The sequence below is a fragment of the Capsicum annuum genome, chromosome 8 (assembly GCF_002878395.1).
Source record: "Capsicum annuum cultivar UCD-10X-F1 chromosome 8, UCD10Xv1.1, whole genome shotgun sequence".
NCBI classification, from domain to species: Eukaryota; Viridiplantae; Streptophyta; class Magnoliopsida; order Solanales; family Solanaceae; genus Capsicum; species Capsicum annuum.
In genome coordinates this window covers 143,385,022-143,397,711 of record NC_061118.1, presented here as the reverse complement: position 1 = coordinate 143,397,711, position 12,690 = coordinate 143,385,022, and positions in this window count along the sequence as shown.

Below are 12,690 nucleotides of genomic sequence, written 5' to 3'. Positions count from 1 at the left end.
TTTAACAGCTATCCTTAGGGTTATGAAAGCTTCAAAATGACTGTCAAATATTTGTTGACTCCGTTAGCGCCAAAGACAATTAACTTATATGGCTTTTCATGGGATTTTATGGTAAATTATGATATCATTTATTTTTTTATTCAATAATGGTTTTGATTTATTGGAATTATTTTATAGCCTTGGGCGTTTGAAGCCATTCCTTATTTGAGACAACAAGTGAACTACCAGGAAGAAGTTTCCCATCCAAGAATTTTAAGATGGTTGTTGCCAAAACTGATAAAAATGTAAAATTTCTTGATTCTTCAACCCCCCAAAGAATGCTGTAAGTATAGTTACAATTAAGTTTTTATTTTAATTAATGATTTTCTTGAATGATCCTCATCATTCTAATATATGTAATGATTTATGTTAGATTGTGTATCCGTCGCTAGTTCTGACCAATCAAGAGTTGAAGATGCCATTTTTCTTACTTTACGATCTGTGCAAACTTTATCGGACCATAAGGTCATCGACAGAATAAAAATAGAATTGTTTGTAGCAACAACCATTACAAAAAAAAGAATTTTAAAGGGTGGGCTTCTTGTTGTTGATGGTTTTAGTGGTGATGGAGCTGTTGATGGTGGTAGTGGTGCTGCTGTTGGTGCTAATGATGCTCCTTTTATAGTATTTAAAACAAACCATTATGAGTATGATCATACTGGTTATACAGATTTTGCCTCTTCCAGCGAATGTTCTGCATGCAAATGTCAAGACTGCAGGGCAAAACATGATGTAGTGATTAATGCTATTAATGTATTAACTGCTTATGTAAAGGAATTGACATCTAAGAGGGGTGTCATTCCATCAAAGAAGATTTTATTTCTATCCACTCCATTAGAGATTAAGGCTAAGAGGAGAAGGAAAGTGATTTCCAAGGCATTATCAAGCATCCAAAAAAGCAAAATTGCAACTCCTCTGTCCGTGTGTTGCATTGAGCAATGTACAATGTCTAAAGAAGAGCAGCATAAGCTAAAGAAGGTAAATAAATATGTCTTCCAACTAACAAACAGACATATTTTTGTTTCAACAGATGACATATCTGCTGAAAATTATCAAACAAATATATACATTTGTTGCAATAGTTAACTAATTTATTGCACCAGATAAAGTATCAATTATGACATATGTCTCATCTATTTTAGCAAATCAAACAGCTCTTCGTACCACTTTTATTTATACCAGCAAATGACCTATCTGCTGCAATAGATGAGTCATATGTTGCAACAGATGGTTCATCTGTTGGAAATTATTATACAGGTCTTCCTCATATAGAAATTTTTCCCAACAGTTGATTTATTATTGTAATAGAAATATAATCTATTTGGGACAATTTAAAATAGGAGGAAGACTTGTTTGATTTTCTAGAACAGATGAGTTATCCTTTTCAGTTTTATTGTATCTTCGTGATTAGCATTGACCAATTCTGGCTTTCTAGGTGGATATAGAAGCTACTGATGAAAAACATTGACAATATGCTACTCTACTCTTTTTATTGAAATACGGAGAACAGAAAGCGTAGAAACCATATGTAAGCGACAATAAAGATCCACGAAGAGCAAAGCCGAATTTCATAGCACCGGTGAAGAACAACTTGAACTTGTCCATATTGAGTAGATATTTATAACTTAAGTCTATTTTTATAGAAATTAGATGGATGCAATTACTTTGATTGGTATGAAGAACGACACCCTTCACAAGCAAATCGTATAATCTAGGGTTTGTTGAACAAAGTCAAGGCTTCTGAAGAGAAACAAAATCGAGCAAGAAGATACTACATTATTGCCGTTATTGCTACTGGTTTGGTGCCCAACATGGATATTCAAGCCTAATTGCTGAATTTTTATGGTGGTGTATTTGCTACTGGTTGGTGTTGTCGAGCACATGGATATTCAAGCGTAATCTGTTGGAAATTATCAAACAAGTCTTCCCACTGTTGTAACAGATTAGACTTAGATTAGATAGAAATAACATTAGCATAATGCAATAGATGACCAACCTATTGAAATAGATAAACTATCTGCCAGAATAGATAAAATATATTTTACAACAGATTGACAATTTATTGTATTATAAAAAACTCAACTTTCATCAGGAAAAAATTATTTCCACTACATGTAAATGTATAAAATTTAAAGTAAAGTGAAGTGTGACTTGAAATAAAAAATTGTTATTTCATAGGCTCTTCTATATACACAGGCTCCAAGTGTCTAGTTAGTAACCCATAAGCCCATACCTCTTGCAGGTTTTCCACAGCGTTGTCGTATAAAAAGGTCATTGGCTCAGCCATTTCTATGCCGGTCAGCAAACAATCGATGTGTGCAAGAGCGAGTGAGCTGCATGCGCAACCGGTATTATTTTTTGGAAGGGTCATCCCCTTGTTTCGACCTTAAAAATCTCATGGTTTCTTCATCAACACTTTATTTGGAAAATTATTCATCAATTTACTCTCCCTCAACAAGATGGGCAACATCTCATCAGTGGCTACACGAGGAAAAAAAGATCGACCTCATCGACGGTAGGTTCGTTGAAGTCATAAAATTTGATCTTTCCCTCCTCGAGTAGTATCTCCACAACTAGTAATGTATGTCATCCATGCTAATGACTACAAAAATCCTCTTTGACTCGGTCCAGCTCTTGCCGTATGGATTTGGCCTCTCCCCTCTAACATATTTTATAATTTCTTCTTCATCCCAGTCCAACGTAGAAACTAAGAAATCAAATCCCATGCCATAGTCTAATGCAACATTATTGAGTTGATCTCACTTATCTTTGAGATTCTTGCAGAAGTCGAGGTCTATTATCCTATTGGCAACGTCATAAGCTTTCAGTACGTTAATTGCTTTTCTTCATGAGGCAAAGAATTTTGTCAACATGTTGTGATATAAGAAGTCAATTTTTAAATAGGTTAGTAATTGTAAAGATGGTCCATATATTGCATAGGGTTCTCTGAATCAATAATCTAATGCAACTTATGCAATAGATGGATAATAAGTTGCGACAGAACTACTACCAGTTGCACCAGAATACCCAGCTGTTGCAATAGATTTCACATCTGTTGCGTAACTTCTTCTTCATGGGTAGATTAGAAGGCTAGGTTAGGAAAAGTGAACTTACCATGTCCTCGTACCGCATACACATATCTATCATAATTTGGAAGTCTTGGGGAGAAAAAAGAGGCTTGGGGTAATCTGGTGCGCCTGGCTTGGTATTCTTGGCCTATCGCAGATCCTTCTTTTCTTTGGATCTAAGTTCCACGTATATGTTCACCTTATTGAATGGCCCCTAAAGTTCAATAGATTTTGGAGAGGGAGGAGTTGTAATTTTTTTATTTTTGATCGGAGAGTACATTCGTTATTACTCTTTTCTTCCTCCTAACCAACATTGTAGGAGTGTATTTCTCCCTCACCTTCTTGGATGGTATGAAACCCCTCTTGAATTTGAATTCCTCGAAAGCTTTATAGATAGGCTCTACTTTTTCAAAGAGTTTATCCTGGCTATTCTTGCACTCTTTGCATTCTTCACGAGAATAGGAGGGTGAAGAGGGGTGAGAAGGACCTGTGTAAGGGAGAAAAGGGGTGTTGTCAAACATATTTAATTTTTCTTGAGCATCAGCATGCTTATCATCACAAGTGGTAGTAACATTAGCATGTCTTCCACCAACACCAACAACTCCACCAGAAGAAGATGGCGAATCTACCTTAATAGGTTGGTCATGAAGATCCTCAATATTAGGCTGACCTTGCCTAACTGCTCTTCTTATGGCTTTTGCTCCAGATAATATCTTTTTTATTAACTCCTCCGTTGGGTCTGCTGTAGTATCAATATGACCTACAGTAATATAAGAAGTCATCAACGACTCGTTCTCAGTAGGTACGATCCATGGATGCACAACCTAGAAAAAAAAGATAGATACATTTAAATCGTATAATATAATAATTTTCACAGTTGGGTTACATTTTAACAGTGTCAACTTCTGCAACAGATTAATAATGTATTGCATCAGATTACCCTTCTGTTGCACAGTATAATGTGGTTGTCCCTGAGGATAGCTTTGTCAGTAAATATTAGACAGTCAAGTAGAAGCTGTCATATCCCAGGGATAATTGTTGAATTTATCAAAATCCTCAATATGCGCTAAAAAATCATCTTCTATGACCTTATTGACATCTCTTGCCAATATAACTGAATGGCAAACCAAACTAAGCATAATTGCTCCCTGTACTTCTTTGGTATGGTTTTATTCATGAGATCTATCAACAAATCTGATGCTTTGTAGCCACGTCGAGCAATGTCAAACAATCCATCTATTTTTTTCTTGTATTTTCTTGCCTTGGATCTTTTGTGGGGTGTTCCCTTGGAGATAGGTGGTTTTTTTGGACTATGGCATCTCAAGCTCGTCACTATGGCAAACTCTTGCTAGCCAAAATAAACCGGTATGCCACAGTAGTTGATCTAGATTTCATCCATCTTTTTGCCCTTTCCTTCGGATCTACATCATCCCCCATGTACTTGATCGTACGCTTGAGAAAACCATATACTATCCTCATATGGAAACGGGCGGGGGACTCAGGTAGCTTAAGAAAGTGTCCAAAGCAGGTCTTCTTAAAAATCCCATCTATGTTTTCGTCCTTCATAATTTTCTTAAAATAAATAAATTTACTCTGCATCTGACATTTAAGTACAATTTCACCAGTTAGTTCTTCTGCTTTTTGGTCATTTATCGGCATCGCAACTTAAAACTTGTTAATACTAAAAGTTTTGATAGGATCATACTGTGATGTCGATATTAATTCATGCCCATTGGTGATCTATTATCATTATGTTGATGATCATCCTCTTTCTCTTTCTCACTCTCTAATTCCTTCTTTTTCTCACTTTCATTTTCCATATCACCATCTACAGACCCTTGTCCACTTCCCTTAACATTGTTTTCATATCTCTCCTTATCTTCACTTTTCCTAACTGAGATTGTTTAGAAAGCTCATCCGGATCTCTCTATACTGTAGCCTTTTTTTTGGGTGGTTAGACGTTGATCCACTTTAACTTTTTTTTCTTTTGGGAGACATGTTTTACCTACAAATAGCAGAAAAATAAAAATTACATTACAATTGATGTATGCATAAATTTTAAAAAGTACATTACAAACACCACCAATAATGACACACCAACAACTACTATTACCACAAACACCACCAACCAATGCCACAAACACCACACATACTGACACCACCGACAGCCACCATAAACACCACCAACCGATGCCATTACAAACACTACCAACTAATGCCACCATATCCACCACCAATGCCATGACAACGACAACGATAACGATAACCACCACCAACACCACAAACACCATCCAACAATACCACGATAGTCAATAAAACACTGCAACAGAAACTAGGGTTTTATCGAGTTCCTCCTATGATTTTACCATCAAAACTCAAAATTTAAAACCTATTCTCCAAGATAATACAACTAAAAGTTTTATTTTTCATCATTAACTTAAAAGCCCTTAATTTTTAGAAAAAAATAACAAATATAGAACTTTTCTCGAACTATTTGTTACCTACAAAGACAGAGAAAATGACTGATACAAGCAAGAATGATGTTAAAAATAACACCTATGTGGTCAGAAATGAGAAAAAAATTGATCTGTTATGAAGGGTAGAGCAATTTGTGGAGTAGCTGTTGTTTGTATAGTATAATTGAGTGAGAAAGAGAAAAGAACGAGAACTCGAGATTTAAAATGATGAAACGTTTTTCTCGCAAATGGTTAATTTGTTTGGGTTGATTTGTATTTTGAAAAAGAATGACAAATTTTGAAAATATTAATTTGGTTCGAATTGATCTTAATTATTTTTCCAAATTATAAAAGATATGCGTAGTTTTTAACCCTTTCATTATGTAATTGCCAAAAGACTCAATTGAAGTTGTAGTTGACCCTATGAACTCAACCCTGGTACTAGATTAATCAATTTAGGTCTATGAACTCAATTGAAATTATATAAAAAAAATGTTCAACCTGTTGCATTAGATACATATCTTTGTAAATTATCAAAAAAATTAAGTAATCTATTGTGAAAGATTACCCATCTATTGTAAATTATCAAATGAATTGTCACATATCGCAACAGATTACTAATCTATTTTAAATTATCAAATAGGCACTGCCATCTATTGTAGTTGTCACTATACAAACTCACCCCTAGTCCTAGATTAATCAATTAAGGTTTTAGTTGAGCATATGAGGTAGTAAGAATCGATTCAGCTTAAAGTGATCAATCGATGACTCTAGTCGGGGGGATCGCAATACCGTCTCATCATTTAATTTTCAAAAGACTCAATTAAAGTTGTAGTTGAACCTATGAGAACTCACCCCTGGTCCTAGATTAATCTATTAAGGTATTAGTCTAGCATATAAGGTAATAAGAATTGGTTCAGCTCATAGTGACCAATTAATGACTCTGGTTGGGAGGAACACAATACTATCTCATCATGTAATTTCTGAAAGACTCAATTGAATTTATAGTTGACCCTATTAGATCTAACCCCTGGTCCTAGATTAATCAATTAAGGTATTAGTCTAACATGTGAAATCAATTGAAATTGTATAAAAACAAATATTCAACCTATTACAACAAATTAACCATCTATTGTAAGTTATCAATCAGATTAAGTCATTTGTTGCAATGGATTACTCATCTTTTATAAATAATCAAATAGATTATGTCATCTATTGCAACGGATTACCTATCTGTTGTCAATTATCAAATGGATTGAGTCATATGTCGCAATAAATTACCCATCTGTTGTAAATTTTCAAATAGACGCTGCCATCTGTTGTAGTTGACACTATGAGAACTCACCCTTAGTCCTAGATTAATCAATTAAGGTATTAGTTGAGCATATAAGGTAGTAAGAATTGGTTCAGTTCAGAGTAATCGATAGACGACTTTGGTCAGGAGGAACGCAATACCGTCTCATATGCAATTGCCAAAAATACTCAATTGAAGTTGTAGTTGAACTTATGAGAACTCACTGCTGGTCCTAGATTAATCAATTAAGGTATTAGTAATATATGAAATTAATTGAAGTTGTATAAAAATAAATGTTCAACCTATTGCAACAGATGTCTTTTCTATTGGATTAAATCAAACCGATTAAGTCATTTATTAAAACATTTTACACATCTGTTGTAATTTATCAAACAGGTGTTGCATCTGTTGTGATGGACGAATGATATTTGGAAATTTTCAAACAAAAATTGTTATCTGTTTTACTTAGATGTTTTAAGACCTTTTTTTAAAGCAATTTAGGTATTTCCTGTCTGAGATAAAAAGGTTAAAATACTAAGACGGTAAAAATATTACTTGGATAAGTCAAAAATTTCCTGAGTGAGTAGTCTTATCTGGTCTTTTCAATGTCACTATCTCCTCGTGCCCCTCAAAAGTTATTAATGAATATTTAAAACCCATATCTAGAAGAATACTCTCTCCTTGAGCCATAAAGTAAAGTAAGACTCAACTCATCTATCACTCTTCTTTATTCTCAATTCTCTTTCTTTACTTTTTCCTTTTTTTTCTCTCTTCTTTTGGATAAGGATTCTTTCGGATCTCAATTGATCAATATCTTTTCTTGACTGAATTGGATGTTCTAATCATTTTGCTTTTTTTACATTGCAGGTATGGTTTACTATTGCTCTTTTCATCTCATATTCTTCTTTGTATGTCCATTTAAATTAGATATTATTACATCTGTTAATATTAATGATTTACCCATTACCAGTTTCCTATTTATTGAGAAAATTAAAGCAAAAGAGACTTTTAAGTTTTGAATGAACGAACTGTTATTTTTATATCTGTTGCAAAATACCTTATCGGCTGAATAGATGGGTAATCTGTTGCATAAAATTAGTTATTTGTTGATTCACTCAATTTTGTGTTACCCATTTGTACAGATAAAGTAACTGTTTAAAGAAATCAAACTAGTAGCCAGACTGGTTTAATTTATTCCAACAGATGATCCATCTGTTGCAACATAATCCATCTATTGCAACAATGCCTCATCGGTTGAGCAGATGGGTAATCTGTTGATTCGCCCAATTTTGTGTTACCCTTTTTTACTGTTCTTTTTGATCTTCTCTTGTTTGACATCAAATGTATTTCTCTTGTTTGTAGATAAAAAGAAGTGAAACTGGATCTATTTTTACCCGACCAACATTAAAGGCTAGAGTAAAGATGGGTTCAAAGAAATAAGCTGCTTGCAGATGGAACCACTTCATATGTGGGAGGTATGTATTATTGGTCAACCTATCATGAAAACACATATCCAGTACAATGATTTTGTGAATATTTATTCTTTACCTATTAGATGTTAATTCTTCAAACAAGATATGACATTTTACAGTTAAGATTGTTAGGTTTGAACTGGTAAGGTCGAGGGACCAATTAGGTGGTGTCGATACCCTATTATAATTTAATGACCATTTATGCTCAAGTTTTTGCATCAAGTTTGGGGAAGGGTTCAAGTTTTTGGCGGTAGTGTAAATATCCAATAGTAATTGAACCAATTTTAATGGCTTAATAGACTTCTTGAAAGGTCTCCAAAGCCTCGCACTGTAGCAAACAATGATAGAACCAATAAAAATTCCCCTAATCCAAATTTATATGGATGGGTTTCTAAAAAAGACTATTATACAATAGTAGGTGCTTGGGAGAATACCTGTGCGGGAAGGGGGAGGTTGAGAAGGCCATATATCATCTCAGACCTTGTTTAAGAGGAAACACATGGTAGAAAGGAAAGTGTAGCAAAATTGGCTGATAAAATTGACATGAAAAATGAAAAAATTGGATGAGCGGTGAATGTGAAAGTGTATCCAAAAATGAAAATCCATCAGTCGTTGAAGAAAAAGAAGATTGGTCAAGAGGACTTGAGTTGCTCACTTTGCTAGAGACTGCAACTAGCGAGCGTGGCCTCAATGAAGACCCATAAAATACAGGACCAGAACTCTAAGGAAGCAGCTTCACGAGCACGGAAGGTGGTAAGATTGTAGGTCAGAATTGAAACCTGAACTAACTACTCCTGAATTAAAAATACGAGATCAAGCCAAGGTGGCAATTTCTCCAGTTAAACTTGCATCCCATTCCTCCTGTTTATGGCTCTGGTCAGGTCAAAGGCAGTGAAAACAAAAAGGCATTATACCTGCCTAACTTCAGACCTTTTTGTTCTACTGCCATTGACCTGATCATAGCCATAAACATAATTCATGGTGTAAGACCCCGCAAAATCCTAAGCTTAATTCAGTCCTTTAGGCTTGTCAAGGGGTCCTAGACTTAGAATATTTTAGCTAAGTACTCAGACATAGTGTCATTTTAGCCTATGAAGGTTGGCAATCTTATTTTGTGACCTTTACATCCATTAAATATTGATGTTTAGGTTGATTCATGATCAGGAATGTCCATAGGTGTTTTCGGACAAGTTTCAGATTTTTTGGACTTCGCTTGAAGCTCCTTTGGAATCTTAAAATAGTGGATCAACGTGATCTTGGTGCACCGCATTGACTATCGTATTGGTTAATATTTTTCCCATCTACCAAAGGCTAATTCCAATGAATCAACGCAAACATGGCGTGACGCGTTGGCTATCGCATTGATGCCATCGACGCGCCACATCGACTTGTGCATCGGTAGCCCAATTTTTAGTCATTAAAAGACCGCATCCTTGGGGGTATTTGGGTCTTTTTATCCTATCCTTCAGCCCCCCAAAACACAAAATTCAGCCTTAATTCACAAAAGTATACTCACTTTCTCTCAAAATCTCTCAAGGACAAGCCTTAGGTTTTTCAATTCAAGATTTAAATCTCAAGAATTCTACTATCAATCTTCTTAAAATTCAAGCATCAAGGTATGTGAAGTGTTTATCCAAGGGTCCCATCCACTCTTTGAGTCCAAGAATCTATTTTAAACTCTAATGGTATGAATTTCATGAATTCCATGTTGGGTTTGATAATATCCATGTTTACAACTATTAATTGGGTTTCAATCCATGTTTTATGATAAGTTTAGATGGGGTTAGTTGAGTTATATGCCATATCATGTGAAAATCATGCTAAAGCTTTCAAATTGTGAATTGGGTATATGGAATTATATACTTATTTATTGATTAGTAGTATGTGCATATTTTATACCTTTTAAGTAATTGATGAATTAAGCATGTGAGTGAAATAGTGAAAATTATATCATGTTAGCGTATGTTCAAGTTTATGTCATGCCAGTGGTTGTTAAAATACCCCAATGAATGAAGAATGATCGAATACTTAGTTTACATCTTTCAAGTTTGTGCCATGTATTTTAGTTTATGCTATCGAGTCTTGGGGATACTTGTACACTACAATTTAGTTGTTTTCCTAGAGCCATGGTCAATTATAGAACAATATCAGTCATTTCACGATCAGTAGTGTTCTCAGTCATTTACAAAAACTTAGGAAATTTTAGTAATGATCGTAATTCATTCACAGTACTCAGTAGTACTTATTCAGTTAACAAAATTCATTAGTTTTCGTCAGTCCACAGAATCCACCGAACTCAGTTCAGTTCAGTCAAATTGAAATATCAGTTATAGCTCAGTCTAGCCTAGTACAGTTTAGAATTTAGTTCAGTGTCTATTCAGTTGGGAGTAGGATTCAGCGCCGAGTGAACCCAAGAATGGGTAATCACCTGCTAGTAGAGGGTGTGATCCTTAGAAGCAATCCTTGTGTTCTAGAACTATGTAGCCAACATAGGTTGAGATATCTTCCTGCCAAATATTATTAGGGTTGATATATCTCATTTGAGTTTTTCCTATCAGTGAGGGTTGATGGAAGAGCTTCTTGTCAGAGAGGGTTAACCCACAATTTGTCTCTAATCGTGGAATGGTATTGACACCCTTCCAGCTAGGGTTACAGGTTGGACCCCAATAAGTTCAGAGAGGGGCACGTCGATTAGATGATTACCTCCTACAGTCTCATTTTTAGATTCAGTATTAGAATAGAACTCAGTTTAGTTTTACAGATTCAGGACTATTAGATATAGTCACTCAGCTCAGTATAGAACTTAGTACAGTTCCACAGAGTTCAAGACTATTAGATAAAGTCATTCAGATATCAGTAGACTTAGTAATCAGTTAATCAGTATTTAAACTCATTATTCAGTGTATCATGATCTCAATTACAATATACGTATTCATTAATGTCTCTTACTCAGTCATACTCATGTTATTTAGTTAGTATTGTTCATGCATATGAACCCATGAATTTTAGCCTACCTCACTAAGCATACCAGTACATTCAAAGTACTGACACATGCTTTTTGTGCTATGATGTCTTATATCATAGGTTCCGATGCACGAGCTCTAGAGCACCCTCAGTAGACCAGACTTTCAGCATCAACATAGTGGTGAGTCCTCTTAGTTCGAGGACATGATTATTACTTATAGTATTTTAGTTTATGTTCATAGAAGGAGTTATTTGGGAACTTGTCCCATTAAATCCATAGTTTAAACATTTAGAGGCTTCCCAGACTAGAGTGTTTTCAGATAGTTATTCAAATTTTAGTACGTTGTTTAGTTTTGGTATTTAATACTGCATTTAGTATTATTTTCAGATTGAATGTTATGGGATATTTTTTCCTAATTCCATATATGATTCAGTATTATTATTCAGTTATTGCAGCAGGTACCAGTCATGGGTTAGCTTGTGGTCCTTCGAGATTATGAGCATCGTGTAGCATCTGGGATACAGACTAAGGGCATTACAAACTTGGTATCAGAGTCTAAGGTTCTATAGAGTCCTAGGAAGTCTGGAAGCCACATCTAGTAGAGTCTTGTGCATGGGTGTGTTGCGTGCCACACTTATGGACAGGAGGCTATTCGGTGTTTTTGGAATAGTTTCTCTTCTTTTAGTATTTATGTCGTGCAAGTAAGCATGAGATCAAGTTAACCTCTTAGTCTAACTTATCTCTTCCTTAAGCTTCCAGAACATGACTTCCAAAGAAGCTAACGAAAGAAGTAATGAAAACCAGCCAACCCTTCCCCACGTTTAGGCAGATCTCTTGAATGAGCATATTTCTCAAGGTGAATTTAGAGCTGCTTTCACCGCCTTAGCTTATTCAATAGTTTCTCAAAACAATCAGATAGATGTTAACCTAACTAGGCTTATGTTTTATGCTCCGTAGAGTGAGGCAAAGTCGTGTAGGAAAAAAGGGAGAAATAATAAGAGGGCCACAATGTCAAGGCCAAAAAGTGGTCGAACAAATCCACTTTGCCAAAAATATAGCAGAAACCACCAGGGTATCTGTACAGCTGGCAATGATGTATGTTTTGGATATGGCAAGCCAAGCCATAGGGTTAGGTATTGTCCTCAGTTAGGTTTCTAAAGTCAGTATAACCATCCCCCAGCTCAGTCCGATTGCCCAAATCAGCAGGGTGCCTCTTCCAGTGCCACCAGTGGGCAACGCCCAAATAGACTGTATGCTCTTCAGTCCCGACAGGATCAGGAAAGTTCTCCTAATGTGGTCATTGGTACATTATAAGTTTACCATTTGTACGTTTATGCTTTGCTAGATGCAGGAGCTTCCTTATCCTTTGTTACTCCATATATAGCAGTTGATGTTG